The sequence below is a fragment of the Hakea prostrata genome, chromosome 1 (genome assembly GCF_041222555.1).
Source record: "Hakea prostrata isolate BN-2017 chromosome 1, UWA_Hpros_2, whole genome shotgun sequence".
Taxonomy (NCBI): Eukaryota; Viridiplantae; Streptophyta; class Magnoliopsida; order Proteales; family Proteaceae; genus Hakea; species Hakea prostrata.
Window position 1 is genome coordinate 1,779,160 of NC_142600.1, and position 14,336 is coordinate 1,793,495.

The window sequence follows — 14,336 nt, forward strand, 5'->3', positions numbered from 1 at the left end:
ACCTCATAGTCTGGAAAGGCTAGAGTATGCAAAGCAGTATGGAGAAGGTAGAGCCCTTTGAGCAACGATCAATCCCTTTGTTTCTCTTCTGCCATATTTTGTGCTTCACTGGAAACGGAAGATAGTAATATGTATGAGAAGTCAAGAAACAAAGGATAAAGATATGGCACATGAATACAGAAGTATGGAATACCTTGTTGCCGGTGTCATCTTTCCTTTTCTAGGACTGCTAATTTTGCACAGGTTGACAAAGTGCATGTGATTTCATGACAGTAGTTTCCGAAATTCCCAACCACAGACAACCTTTCTTCTTCCTATGATGAGCTTTCACAATTCCGATGGAAATTGCAGAAAGTAATTAACAGAAGTTCATAAAATCAGAATCTTAAATGTGTTTAAAAGAATCATTGCAAAATCCAGCAGTATATTTTCTTAAAGATCAAAAGATAAAGAAAGATAAGGAAAGAAAAAAGTTGTCCAAAAAGTCTGTGGTAGCGAGCAAAGATGCACAGAGTCAGTAGTCTACTCTACACAACGAAAATATACTGCCTATGCTGCATGAAACCCAAGGGGCTGGTACTAAGTTTACACACAATACAATCAGATAAAGAAATGCAATTATAATATCCATATTTAAGTAGAACCACACAAATATGGATATTTTTACCAACTGAAGAGATATATGAAATACCATATAACATTGCTAGGTTGCATCTAACAGTCGTATTCTAACCACGTATTATAAAATTTCTAACATAATCTAGGCGATAAGTGAGCTAAAAGTTATGAACAACGCCACTCCTAAATAGAATAAACACGTATAATATCACAACAGTCATACACATGCTACCTAGCTGCCATGACAAGTCTGAAAGCCTCTTTGTTATGTCAGTGTTCTTTCAATAAGCTAACAAAATAACATCCAGGAAATACAAACAACCATTTCTTCCATAAGAATTTCCACAAGGGTATATACAAACATACATACATACATAGATCGTAGGGAGATCAAATGTTATTTTTCTTGTCTTCCCCTAACAATTATTGGTTTAAGTCTTCCATTCAGCCTTAACACATAAAGCTGAATTTTTTAAAGATAGAGTGAGTGGTAAACCATTTACTAATGCAAGGTGTCATTCTCTGAAAGGCTGATGACATGCTTACGTTAAGTGGTTTACTTTACCATAGGCCCAAAACCCAACCTATCTTTATGATATCACAAGCCATAAGCTAGATATCTCATACCATCGATCCACTTTTTGGGAACCTTAAATTAACGTATAGGTATACCTCCACAATCTACATAAACCATTATGCTGCTAGTGGGAGCAAAACTATTGCATTCTCACCATAAAAGGTCTGATTATCGGCATGATATATTCAATAGGTTAGCTTATACGAGACAATAAGGCCGGGCCTAACAAATTCGGGATTTTCAGAGATTAAATGAGATGATATACCGTATACTCATGTAAGGTGCCAATTTGAGACAAAATGATGACATGTTGCATCAGCTAGCTTATCGTTCCTCATGCATAAAATCCCAGCTTTTTTCTAGCTTTTCAATTCATCCCATCTGCCATCACATCATCTGATTGAGGGTCATTACCGGCACATCACATTGAGAAAGGTATACAGCCACAAATCTCCTTAAGTCCTTTACATTGCTAGGTTGTGGCAAACTGTATTATTTTGACCACTTATTATATAATTTTTGTCACGATGTAAGCGATAAGTGAGCTTAAAGTTATGAACATCACCACCCCTAAGTAGAATAAACATATCTAGAATCTAACTAGATATCTCATCTCAATATCTCATCCAGCCACTTTGTGGGCCTTCTTACATTAAGGTACAGGTATACCTCCAAAAATCTACATAAACCATTATGTTGCTAGTTGGAGCAGAGCTATTGCATCCTTTCCATAAAAGGTCTGGTCAAAAACACGATACATTTAATAGGTTAGTTTATACGAGATGATTAAGTCGAACCTAAAAAAATTTGGTATTTACAGAGATTGAGTGGCATACCCTATACTCATGTAAGGTGTCCTTCTGCAAAGATAATGACATGTTGCATTAAGTAGCTTATTTTTTCTCATTCGCAAAATTTCAGCTTTTTTCGACTTTCCACTCCATCTGCCATCATGTCATCCAATAGGGAGTCATCGTCCGCACATCACATTGAGAAAGGTATACCACCAGAAATCTCCTTAAATCATACTTTACATTGCTAGGTTGCATCTAACTGTCATAGTCTAACCACATATTATATAATTTCTAACATGATCTAGGCGATAGGTGAGCTAAAAGTTATTAACAACGCCACTCCTAAATAGAATAAACATGTATAAAATCACAATAGTCGAACACATGCTACCTAACTACCATGACAAGCTTGAAAGCCTCTTTGTTATGTCAGTGTTCTTTCAATAAGTTAACAAAAAAAAACCATCTAGGAAATACGAACAACCATTTTTCCTTAAGAATTTCCACAAGTGTATAAGCAAACTATACAAATAATATGTTCATACATACATACATAGATTTTAGGGAGATCTAATGTTATTTTTCTTGTATTCCTCTAACAATTATTGGTTTCATTCTTCCATTCAACCTTAACACATAAAGCTGAATTTTTTAAAGATAGAGTGAGTGGTAAACCATTTACCAATGCAAGGTGTCATTCTCTGAAAGGCTGATGACATGCTATGTTAAGTGGTTTACTTTACCATAGGCCCAAAACCCAACCTATCTTTATGATATCACAAGCCATATGCTAGATATCTCATACCATCGATCCACTTTTTGGGAACCTTAAATTAACGTATAGGTATACCTCCACAATCTACATAAACCATTATGCTGCTAGTGGGGGCAAAACTATTGCATTCTCACCATAAAAGGTCTGATTATCGGCATGATATATTCAATAGGTTAGCTTATACGAGACAATAAGGCCGGGCCTAACAAATTCGGGATTTTCAGAGATTAAATGAGATGATATACCGTATACTCATGTAAGGTGCCAATTTGAGACAAAATGATGACATGTTGCATCAGCTAGCTTATCGTTCCTCATGCATAAAATCCCAGCTTTTTTCTAGCTTTTCAATTCATCCCATCTGCCATCACATCATCTGATTGAGGGTCATTACCGGCACATCACATTGAGAAAGGTATACAGCCACAAATCTCCTTAAGTCCTTTACATTGATAGGTTGTGGCAAACTGTATTATTTTGACCACTTATTATATAATTTTTGTCACGATGTAAGCGATAAGTGAGCTTAAAGTTATGAACATCACCACCCCTAAGTAAAATAAACATATCTAGAATCTAACTAGATATCTCATCTCAATATCTCATCCAGCCATTTTATAGGCCTTCTTACATTAAGGTACAGGTATACCTCCAAAAATCTACATAGACCATTATGTTGCTAGTTGAAGCAGAACTATTGCATCCTTACCATAAAAGGTCTGGTCATAAACACGATACGTTTAATAGGTAAGTTTATACGAGACGATTAAGTTGGACCTAAAAATATTTGGGATTTACAGAGATTCAATAAGTGGTATACCCTATACTCATGTAAGGTGTCCTTCTGCAAAGATTAATGACATGTTGCATTAAGTAGCTTAGTTTTTCTTATGCGCAAAATTCCAGCTTTTTTCAACTTTCCACTCTATCTACCATCATGTCATCCAATCGATGGTCATTATCGGCATATCACACTGAGAAAGGTATACCACCAGAAATCTCCTTAAATCATCCTTTACATTGCTAGGTTGCATCTAACTGTCGCATTCTAACCACATATTATAAAATTTCTAACATGATCTAGGCGATAAGTGAGCTAAAAGTTATGAGCAACGCCACTCCTAAATAGAGTAAAAAAACACAATAGTCTTACACATGCTACCTAGCTACCATGACAAGTCTGAAAGCCTCTTTGTTATGTCAGTGTTCATTCAATAAGCTAACAAAAATAACATCTAGGAAATACAAACAACCATTTCTTCCATAAGAATTTGCACAAGTGTATATACAAAGTTACAAACTATACAAATAATATGTTCATACATACATACATACATAGATTGTAGGGAGATCTAATGTTATTTTTCTTGTCTTCCTCTAACAATTACACGCCATAAGCTAGATATCTCATCTCATCGATCCACTTTTTGGGAACCTTAAATTAAAGTATGGGTATACCTCCACAATCTACATAAACCATTATGCTGCTAGTAGGAGCAGAACTATTGCATTCTCACCATAAAAGGTCTGATTATCTGCATGATATATTTAATAGGTTAGCTTATGCGAGACAATAAGGCCGGACCTAACAAATTCAAGATTTTCAAAAATTAAATGAATGATATACCCTATACTCATGTAAGGTGCCAATTTGAGACGAAATAATAACATGTTGCATCAGGTAGCTTCTCATTTCTCATGCGTAAAATCCAAGCTTTTTTCCGGCTTTCCAATCCATCTGCCATCACGTCATCTGGTTGAGGGTCATTATAGGCACATCACATTGAGATTATACCACAACAAATCTCCTTAATTCCTTTACATTGATAGGTTGTGGCAAACTATAGTATTTTGACCACATATTATATAATTTTTGTCATGATGTAGGCGATAAGTGAACTTAAAGTTCTGAACATCATCACTCCTAAGTAGAATAAACATATCTAGAATCAAAATAATCACATGTGCATGCTCTCTAGTTGCCATGATTGGCTTGGAAGCTTCTTTGATAACTAGTCATTATTTCCAAAAGCCAAGATAAAATTTCCAAGAAATACTTACTGTTTCTACCCAAAAAATCTTCACAAGTATATACGTGAACTATACAAATAAATACTCACATATATATACATACAAAACAGTAGGGTAATCTAATGATATTCTTTTTATCTCGTCTTTCTCTATCAAAAACTGATTTCGTTCTTCCATTCAGCCTTATGAAAGCATCTAGGTCCGTTGTTGGTCATCTTTAGATGATTCGAATCATCATGAGTTAACACTTAAAGGTTAACACACTGTTTTTCATAGATATAGTGAGTGATAAATCATATACTAATGCAAGGTGTCATTCTCCAAGTGGCTAATTACATGCTCCATTAAGCGGCTTACTTTACCATAGCAAGAAATCCAACCTTTTTTAATGAATTCACACGCCACCAGCTAGATATCTCATCTCACAGAGCCACATTATAGGCATCTTGCATTAAGGTATAGGTATACATCAACAAGTTTACATAAACCATTACGTTACTAGTTGGAGCAGAATTATTACCTTCCCGCCATAAAAGGTCAAATCATCAACAATATACATTTAATAGGTTAGTTATATGAGACAGTAAAGCGAGACCTAACAAATTCGAGATTTTCAAAGATTCAATAAGTAGTAAACCCTATGCTCATGTAAAATGCCATTCTGCAACGGATTAATGACATGTTGCATTAGGTAGCTTATGTTTTCATAGGCGCAAATCCCAAGCTTCTTCCGACTTTCCACTCCATCTGCCATCATGTCATCCAATCGAGGGTCATTGTCGGCACATTACTTTCAAAAGGGTATACCACCATAAATCTCCTTAAATCCATTACATTGATAAGTTGTGGCAAACTGTTGTATTCTAACCACATATTATATAATTTCTGAAATGTTTAGACGACACGTGAACTTAAAGTTATGAACAACGCTAACTCCTAAATAAAATAAACATACATAGAATCAAACAGTGTGGAAGCCTCTTTGATATTCATTGTTCTTTTAATGAGCCAACGAAAGTCCAAGAAATTCAAACAACCATTTCTTCCATAAGAATTTTTACAAGTATATATGCAAACTATACGAATAGGTATGTGCATACATACATAAATGGATCGCAAGGATATCTATTTTTTTCTCTTATCTTGTCTTCCTCTAAGAATTACTGGTTTCAATCTCCCATTCAGCATTAACACATAAAGCTGACAAAATTGCTTTTTTAGAGATAGAGTGAGTGGTAAACCATATACTAATGAAAGGTGTCATTCTCTAAAAGATTGATGACATGCTACATTAACTGGCTTACTTTACCATAGGTGGCAATCCAACCATTCTTTACAAAATCACATGCCATAAACAAGATGTCTCATCTCATAAAGCCACTTTTTGGGAACCTTATGTTAAGGTATAGGTATACCTCCACAAATCAACGTATACCCTTAAGCTGTTAGTTGGAGCAAAACTATTACATTATCACCATAAAAAGTATGATTATCAATATGATGCATTTAATAGGGCTGCCTATACGAGACAATTAGGCCAGACCTAACAAATTCGGGATTTACAGAGATTCAATGAGTGGTATACCATTTACTAATGTAAAGTGTTATTCTGCAACGAATTAATAACATGTTGCATCAAGTAGCTTATTTTTTCTTCAGCGCAACATCCCAACTTTTTTCAAGCTTTCTACTCCATTTGCCATCATGTCATCACATCGAGGGTCATTATCAGCACATCACACCACATCGAGAAAGGTATACCACCATAAATCTCATTAAATCCTTTATATTGCCAAGTTGTGGCAAACTATCATATGCGAACCGCATTAGCTTTAATTTCCGACAAGATGCATGCAACAAGTGAGCTTATAGGTATGAACAAGGCCACTATAAATTGAACCAACAAAACTATATTCATAATAGTCATCGACACATGCTACCCAGTTGCCATGACATGCCTAGAAGCCTCTTTGAAAAGTAAGTGTTATTCCCATAAGCCAGGATCAAGTATCCAAAAACTATGAAAAACTATTTCTACCAAAAGAATTTTTGCAAGTATACATGCAAACTATACAATAAATATACACATATATGCATACATAATATACAGGGTGATCTAACGTTATTTGCCATATCTCGTCGTCCTCTACCAACTATTGATTTCAATCTTCCATTCAGCCTTATGAAAGCATCGAGGTCTGTTGTTCGTCTTTATGTGATTCAAATCACCACGATTCAACAAGGTGACCAAGTTGGGTTTTTGAGAGATACAATGAGTGGTTAACCATATACTAATGCAAATGTGGTTTTGAACCCCCCCCCCCAAAAAAAGAAAAAAAAACTATTGCAAAGGTGTAATTCTCTAAGTGGCATACAACATGATACAAAAGTAGTATACAATTCCATATGGGAAAAATTCGAACTTTCTTTACAACATCACACACCATCAACTAGATATCACATCTCATCGAGTGACACCTTACATTAAGAAAAAGCAAACCTCCATAAATCTCTATAAACCATTACGTTGCTAAATGAAGCAAAACTATTGTATTATAGCCATAAACGGTTTGGTTATCGATGTGATACTTTTAATAGGTGTGTTTATACGAGAGAACAAGGTCAAACCTAACAAATTGGGGATTTTTAGAGATTCAATAAGTGATAATCCCTATATTCACGTGAGGTTCCATTCTCTAAGGGCATGATGACATGTTGCGTCAAATAGCTTACTTTTGTATAGACAAATCCCAACTTTTTTCCAACATACACCACCTCCACCGTATGCCATTAAACCTAGGGATTTTATCGGCACATCACATTGAGGAGGGTACACCACCACAAATCCCTCAATCCTTACATTGCTAGGTTTGGGGAACTACCGTGTTCTAACCTCATATGTTCTAATTTTTTACATGATGCGTGCAATAAGTAAGCTTATAGGAATCGAATGGAACCAACAAACCTACAACATAATAGCTGATGGCTAATACTAGACAATTACAATGACGGCTCTTGAACCTCTTTCATATGTAATTGTTCAATCCATGATTCAAGAAAGAAGAAAAAAAAACCCAAGATATACAAACAACTTCTAGCAAAAGAATTTTAAAAGTATATAAGTGAAAAGGAAAAATAAATATATGCAAACATAAATACATAATTTGCAATTTGATAGAACGTTATTTTCTTTATCTCCTCTTCCCCAACCAAATAATGATTTCATTCTATAATTCAGCCTTACAATAGCATCTTGCTCCATAGATGTTCATTGATATTTAATTTAGACCACCTTCACTCAACACATAAAGGTGACTGAATTGGTTTTTTCAAGGATATAGAGTGGGTGGTAAACCCTATATTAATACAAGGTGCCATTCTCTAATTGATGAAATGTTAAGTTGCTTGCTTTTCCATAGGGGTGAAATCCAACCTTCCTTTAAGACATCCCACGCCACCGACTACAACTAGATCTCATTGACTGGCTTTATGGGCACCTTACATCAAGGAAAGGCATACCTCCACAACTCCCCCATAAACCCTCACCTTGCTACTTGGAGCAAAACTATTGTGTTATCCCCATAAATTGTCTGCATGATAGAGTCAATGAGTGGTATTCCCTTTACTCATGTAAGGTGTCATTCTCTGACAAGCTGATGAAATGTTGCATCAAGTAGCTTACTTTCAAGTGAAAAATCTAAGCTTTTCTTCCAATTTTCTACTCCATCTGCCATACATGATACATGTCATCTAACCAATACAATTCATGTGCAATTATATTTCCATGCATATAATCCAACCATCATATCTTGCATCTACAAATAATGATGTTGCAGTAAAAGAAATTAGTGCAGCAGAATATAAGTAACTAATTATTTCAAATATCATATGCACCTGCCTCATCAACCAACAGATGACACCTCAGAGGCTGGAGAACGCCATATTATGCCAAGCTTGACAGCAGTCCGGATAAGGTGTAAAGCCACTTGAGCACCATCAATCTTGTCAGTTTTGTGCTTCATTGAGAAAGGAAGATAGGAATCTGTCATGACAAATGGAGAAAGAAAGGCATATAGGTAAGGCACATCAAAATGAAGATATGGACATCTTATTGCTAGATCCAACATCCCTTTACAACTAATTTTGCATGGGATGACAACAATTTGTCTTGTGCTTTCATCAACAGTGATTTCCAGGAATTCTCAATCATCAGACAATCTCTATAACTCCTCAAAGAAGTTGGCATGATGCTAATGGCAAATGCAGAATACCAAGGACCGTGAGTTCAGGATTTTTATAGAATAATTCCATTCTGCAAGCAAAATCTGAACAAAACAACAACCAAACGAGAAAACTCCAATTTGGGCAGCTTCAGGACAAGGCACCAAATCATATAGGTATAACTAAATGGCCTGTAAAGCTTTGGAAATGTATGAACAGATCCTTGAACTACAGCCTTTTTTAATATATATTCCAAAGAAGGGAAAACCAAAATAAGATTGTGCTTGCAATTGATTGAGTTTGTAAACATTTTAAACAATATCCATGAGAGGAAAAGAGACAAGAAAAAAAGCTCAATAGTAAGTGAAACATTATTTCATGCTAGACAAGTTCAGTGACTGCCCAAACGCTTACCAAGGAATGCTTCAATTTTGGCTTCTATCCCATCATTGATCATTCCACTTCCCTTTTTTATATTTCTTAGCCTGTCAAGGAGATCAACAGGAAAAAAATAGAAAAGATGGATGAAAATCAAACAAGTAGAAAATTTTTGAATAATGCCCCAATTTATTTTGAGAAATACCAGAAATAACAGAAAGAGGTGCCCCGTACCAAACTAGGGATGGTTTTATTTTTTGAATGTTAAGCCACGAAGCAGGGTTGCAACTGTCAATTTAATAAACTTGCAAATAGATCACGACCAGGAAACCCATGCCCCTGAAATAAAATATGATATAGACAAATTATTGTAAAATTGCATCTGAGAGAGAGAGCATGAAGTTTACAACTCCTACCTGCTCCTACGTCTCCAAAAAATCACATTCAGATATCCAAGTGACCAAATCTGGGATGAAACCCTCGAACCAAAAAATTAAACACAACACTTCTTTCCAACAATACCGTTAGCAGCAGTAAAAACTGTTATGTGCACCAAGGTAACACATCCAGATTGTCGAACTCGCTGCCCCTATATATATAGGTAATCCCTTCAACCCTTGCACAAGCAGCGGAGAGTTCCGATACTTCTTCCTTCATAAATAACAGCGTCTCTTCGCCGGAAATAGCGAAAGAGAAGCGGCGGAGTTTTCCTGTAATTTCGAGAAAGAGATAAATGGGGAATTAGGGCAATAAAACAGATATATTTCTCATTCCGATGTGCTCAGGTTCGCCTTTTCTCAGGCAACAAAAGATCTCCCCAAGTGGCCGCAAACAACGGTTACCTGTGACAGAAGATAGAAACCCTAACCCTCTCTCACGATCATCCGAGTTGTCCCGCCAGGTTTAACTGTGAGAGAAGATAGAAACCCTAACCCTCTCTCACGATCACTGTCAGAACAGGAGCGGATAAAAATCCCAATGCAAGCATAGAGATCTATCGTCGCCTGAGAAGAGGAGTTTTCTTTTTATCTTTTTTTTGGCAAAGGAGAACATAAGTCGGTCGTAATGTTCAAACGGTACAAATGTACAATCGTGCGAGAAACGAAGCAATTTGCTTTTCAAATTTATAAATATCTTCGCGCTTTATTTTTTTGGGTAAGTAAATATCTTAGCTTTAAGTTCACGCATTAAGATGGGGTGTAAATTTAAAAGAGTTTTTTTACATTTGGGTCCTCAGAGTAAAAATTAAATTATTTTTGAGCCATTTTAGTGTAATAAATTATATTTGAGTCCTATAATAACCAACACAGCTCAAGAAGTGTAAAGTGTTACGCTTGTTTGCAAAATACTAAAATACCCCTCTACCCACACTGATTAAAAAATAAAAAACAACCACCACTACGTCAAAGTTCAACCATTATCGTTCAACTGGTAGTCACTTGACAGTAGAACAAGTGTTGAATTGGAGACAATAACTTCAGAGAAATACTCAATTTCATCCACATTGTTTTAGTATAACACATCCAAGTAATAGATTCAATTAACAAAACTCTAACAATGGAAAATGAGACATATCATCCATCATTAACTTGAGCATGGTTAACACCATTTATATGCCAAACTATTACATAAAGGAAGGTAATATTTGAGTAGCAAATGAAGCTTACTCTAATAAAGGAAAAATCCATAGAAGGTGCAATAATGAACTAGGACACCATGCAATGAAAATGCATATGTAGTTTAACACATAAGTGAAGTACATAAAGAAGCTCTACATCCAAGTTTTGGAAGGGGTCTACCTTTGAACATTGATAAGTGGACTAGATGTAACGTATTTTTTAAACTTATGTTGGGGAAATCTTAAGAAAGCGGGGTCCTCTCTCCTCGTAGGAGAATGATCTCGACTGAATTCAAATAGGTCGGTTTATGCTTGTATTGGTCAGTTTTTCCAGCATTTTTATGTTTGAAACAAAAACCAAAAATTTGGATGCTATGAGGAGCATTTATTCGGCTACTACCTTAAGGGTTGGTTGAGTTGATAAAAACCAACATCCCATAATATGGGATGTAGATCAAATTGGTTAACATTGATATAATAGAATGCTATGGGATATGGAATATTTAATCATGGGTCACCATTGAATTTGATCAGGACCGTCCATTTCCCTATAGATAAAGAATACATGTCTATTAGTCATATTCAAAAGTTGAGGTAAGATTTAGATAATTTATTTTTTATTTATTTTAATTGAATCTGAACCTCGGATGTGAGTGATGAATATATATATATTCATCTAGAGGGAAATGCATAGTTTATTTCTTATGGACTTGATAAAAATCCCACCTGCTGTTGCTCTGGCTGTTGTTTTTTTTTTTTTTAACCTTTATTAAGTCCTGTTTGGTTGGGGGTGGTGAGAAGTAGACTGGAAGAGTTTTATTATCCTTTTAAGTAGTGGGTTTTATGTTTTTATTTATTAGGGTAAAAGAGTAGGTTTTATGTTCATTAGGAAAAGAATGGTGTAATCAATCATTGTAATCGTATTGAATGGATGTGTGGTTTTGTTTTTCATAATTTATACTAAGACAATGCTTTAACTTTTTTTATTATTTATATTTTATTTTTTATTTTATGAAATGTATAGTTAAATTGTTTTATACTTTCTGGTCAATGATTGTAAATTTTGTTATTTAAATAATTTTATAATTTTATTATAACAAAGTGATTAGCTAACAAGGTATAGTTGCTCTTTGTTAAATTGTAAGGTTTTTTAAGTCAATGGAAATTTTCAAAAGTATAATATTATCGTTCCTTCTACTAATACTTTAAGTTTGTTAACTTGTCCTCTAATTTTGTTTATAGTCAATTAAAACTAATTATTTTATGGATTTTTTTCTTCATTTTTTGTTTTTTGTGTTATAAACAACAATTTATACGAATTTTAATTTGCGGCAACGGCTGCTGCTAGCTGCCAACGGCCAAATTTTTGCCACATAATCCATTTTGGATTGAACGGTTCAGAGGGGTTAAATGTAAACATAAAATTATTATTTAACACAACTTATTTTTAAGTTTTTAAATTTACAAAATTATACCATCTGAATCAATGAACTCATTCAGTCGTGGAGGGGCGACGGAGTGAAAGAAGGGGAAAGGTCAGGGGGAAGGTGGAAGGTTTAGCCATGTGTTCCTAGTTGTATAGTTTGATAAGTGAGTAGACTTTTGCATGGCTTACACACATTCGTACACATGAAGCACGCATAGCCCTTACCAGTCAGCGCCATGGCTTTCAAACTCAAAGGGGTGCGGAAGGGAAAGTGAAAGAGAAAAGATTAGAGAGCGACTTCACTCGTGCTGGCTTTTGACTCCCTTCAAAGGTTAATTGTTGGTGTTATTTGGAACAAATACTCAAACAATTGATCTAGCCATCCTGCTATTTCCCACTAGCTAACGTTGTTTCGCACGTGGACGACATGAGAGAACCCGTCACTATGCAGACCGCCCCGCATGCATTGACATATGCGCGATCCACATAACGAGATATGAAGCAATTCTATAATTTGTAGATTTTTAATTCACAATCTAAGAATCCATATTTGATTTTATTGATTAAATATAATTGAAAAATAATAATATAAATTCTATAAATATCATTGTCGGAATTCCACAATAGGCATATTGGCTTCTTCCACAGTTCCACGGTGAAGGACGGACAACAACTTTAAATGGGGAAACATCAAAAAGCCATGGGGTGGGGTGGACAATCCAATCTCGCCGATTGAAACCACTTAGGTCTGAAACTCGGGTGAAGGACATGGTTTGTCCCAATGAGGAAGAGTATCGACTGAATGAGGCCGTTGATTCAGAGTGTATAACTTTGTAAATTTAAAAACTTCAAAATCAGTTTTGTAAAATAAAAATTATATATTTACATTTAATCCCATAATTTTGAAATCTGAACTGTCCAATTTAAAATAGATTTAGGTGGCAAAAATCCGGTCGCTGCCACGAATTAAAATCCAATTCATACACGTGATTTGAGTGTGTTCTTATTTTTTATAGTTTTTATTTTTCCTTTATTTTATATAAGTTTTTTTTTTATTTTTCTTTGTTCCAAAGAAGGATATATATATATATATATATATATATATATATAAGTAATCAATTAAAAAAAAAAATCTAAGTATGGTTTCCCACGAAGAAAAAATAAATAACATAATCAATTAAATAGATCAAAATAAAGATTATTTTGACCATTTTAAAATTTATGGGGAGAAGGAGACGTGAAAAATCACTTTTTAGCAAATAAATGAAACTTTTTTTGAGGTATTTAGTTATACCTAACATACGTTCTAATAAAGATCATCAAATTAGTTATGAATAGATTGGGGTAATGGGTCTTATGGGCGATTCCAATTAACCAAAAAACTTAGTGTTGCCTATAAATTAGATATCCAATGTATAATTTTCAACTCTTGTGCTTAAATTCTAAGCCATAATAATTTAAAAGTATTATGATTTTTTAAAAAATCTGATGTGGGTGGAAATCCAATTATTACTTCCTCACATATACAATTCTAGATGATGATTTGTGTTAATGGAGAGGACCATGGTAACCATCAAAGTTTGAGAGGTTGGTGTCTTCTTTATGGATTTTGTCATAAATGAATGGAAAAAATAACTCGTGGATTCGCGATCCTATCGAAGAACCACAAATTTTTCCTGTAAGTCAGGCCAAGGATTATGATAGGATATCAGTAGTGGTAGTAGTCAAACCAACAACACAAGTGCTACAGGTAACGGTAGTGCCAATTAGGATTTTGGGAATCAATGTACGAAGGGACCAAACTCGGCGTATATTTTATTTCACCGGCAAAGTTTTGCAAATGAAAGACTCGGTAGAATTTCATTGCTTTAGTATATTAGGTTTTGGCATTTGGTTGC

The 14,336-nt window shown here is 34.8% G+C and overlaps 1 protein-coding gene across 7 annotated transcripts in view; it reads right to left on the minus strand.

Annotated features, from left to right (window-relative positions):
* LOC149026549 (chitin elicitor-binding protein-like) overlaps window positions 1-10,473 on the minus strand; it is a 38,770-nt gene extending 28,297 nt beyond the window's left edge. For 5 of the 7 annotated variants that reach the window (XM_089154089.1, XM_089154082.1, XM_089154084.1 and 2 more), the window contains exons 1-6: window positions 10,237-10,473; window positions 9,811-10,104; window positions 9,431-9,501; window positions 8,690-8,837; window positions 194-324; window positions 3-108 (exon numbers count right to left, since the gene is read on the minus strand). The gene's annotated coding sequence lies outside the window, so the exon portion shown is untranslated. Of the gene's footprint in view, window positions 1-2; window positions 109-193; window positions 325-8,689; window positions 8,838-9,430; window positions 9,502-9,628; window positions 9,734-9,810; window positions 10,105-10,236 lie in introns of all 7 variants that reach the window. The other 2 variants (XM_089154066.1, XM_089154073.1) reach the window with 2 other exon arrangements.
* Between the last annotated feature and the right edge of the window lie 3,863 nt (window positions 10,474-14,336).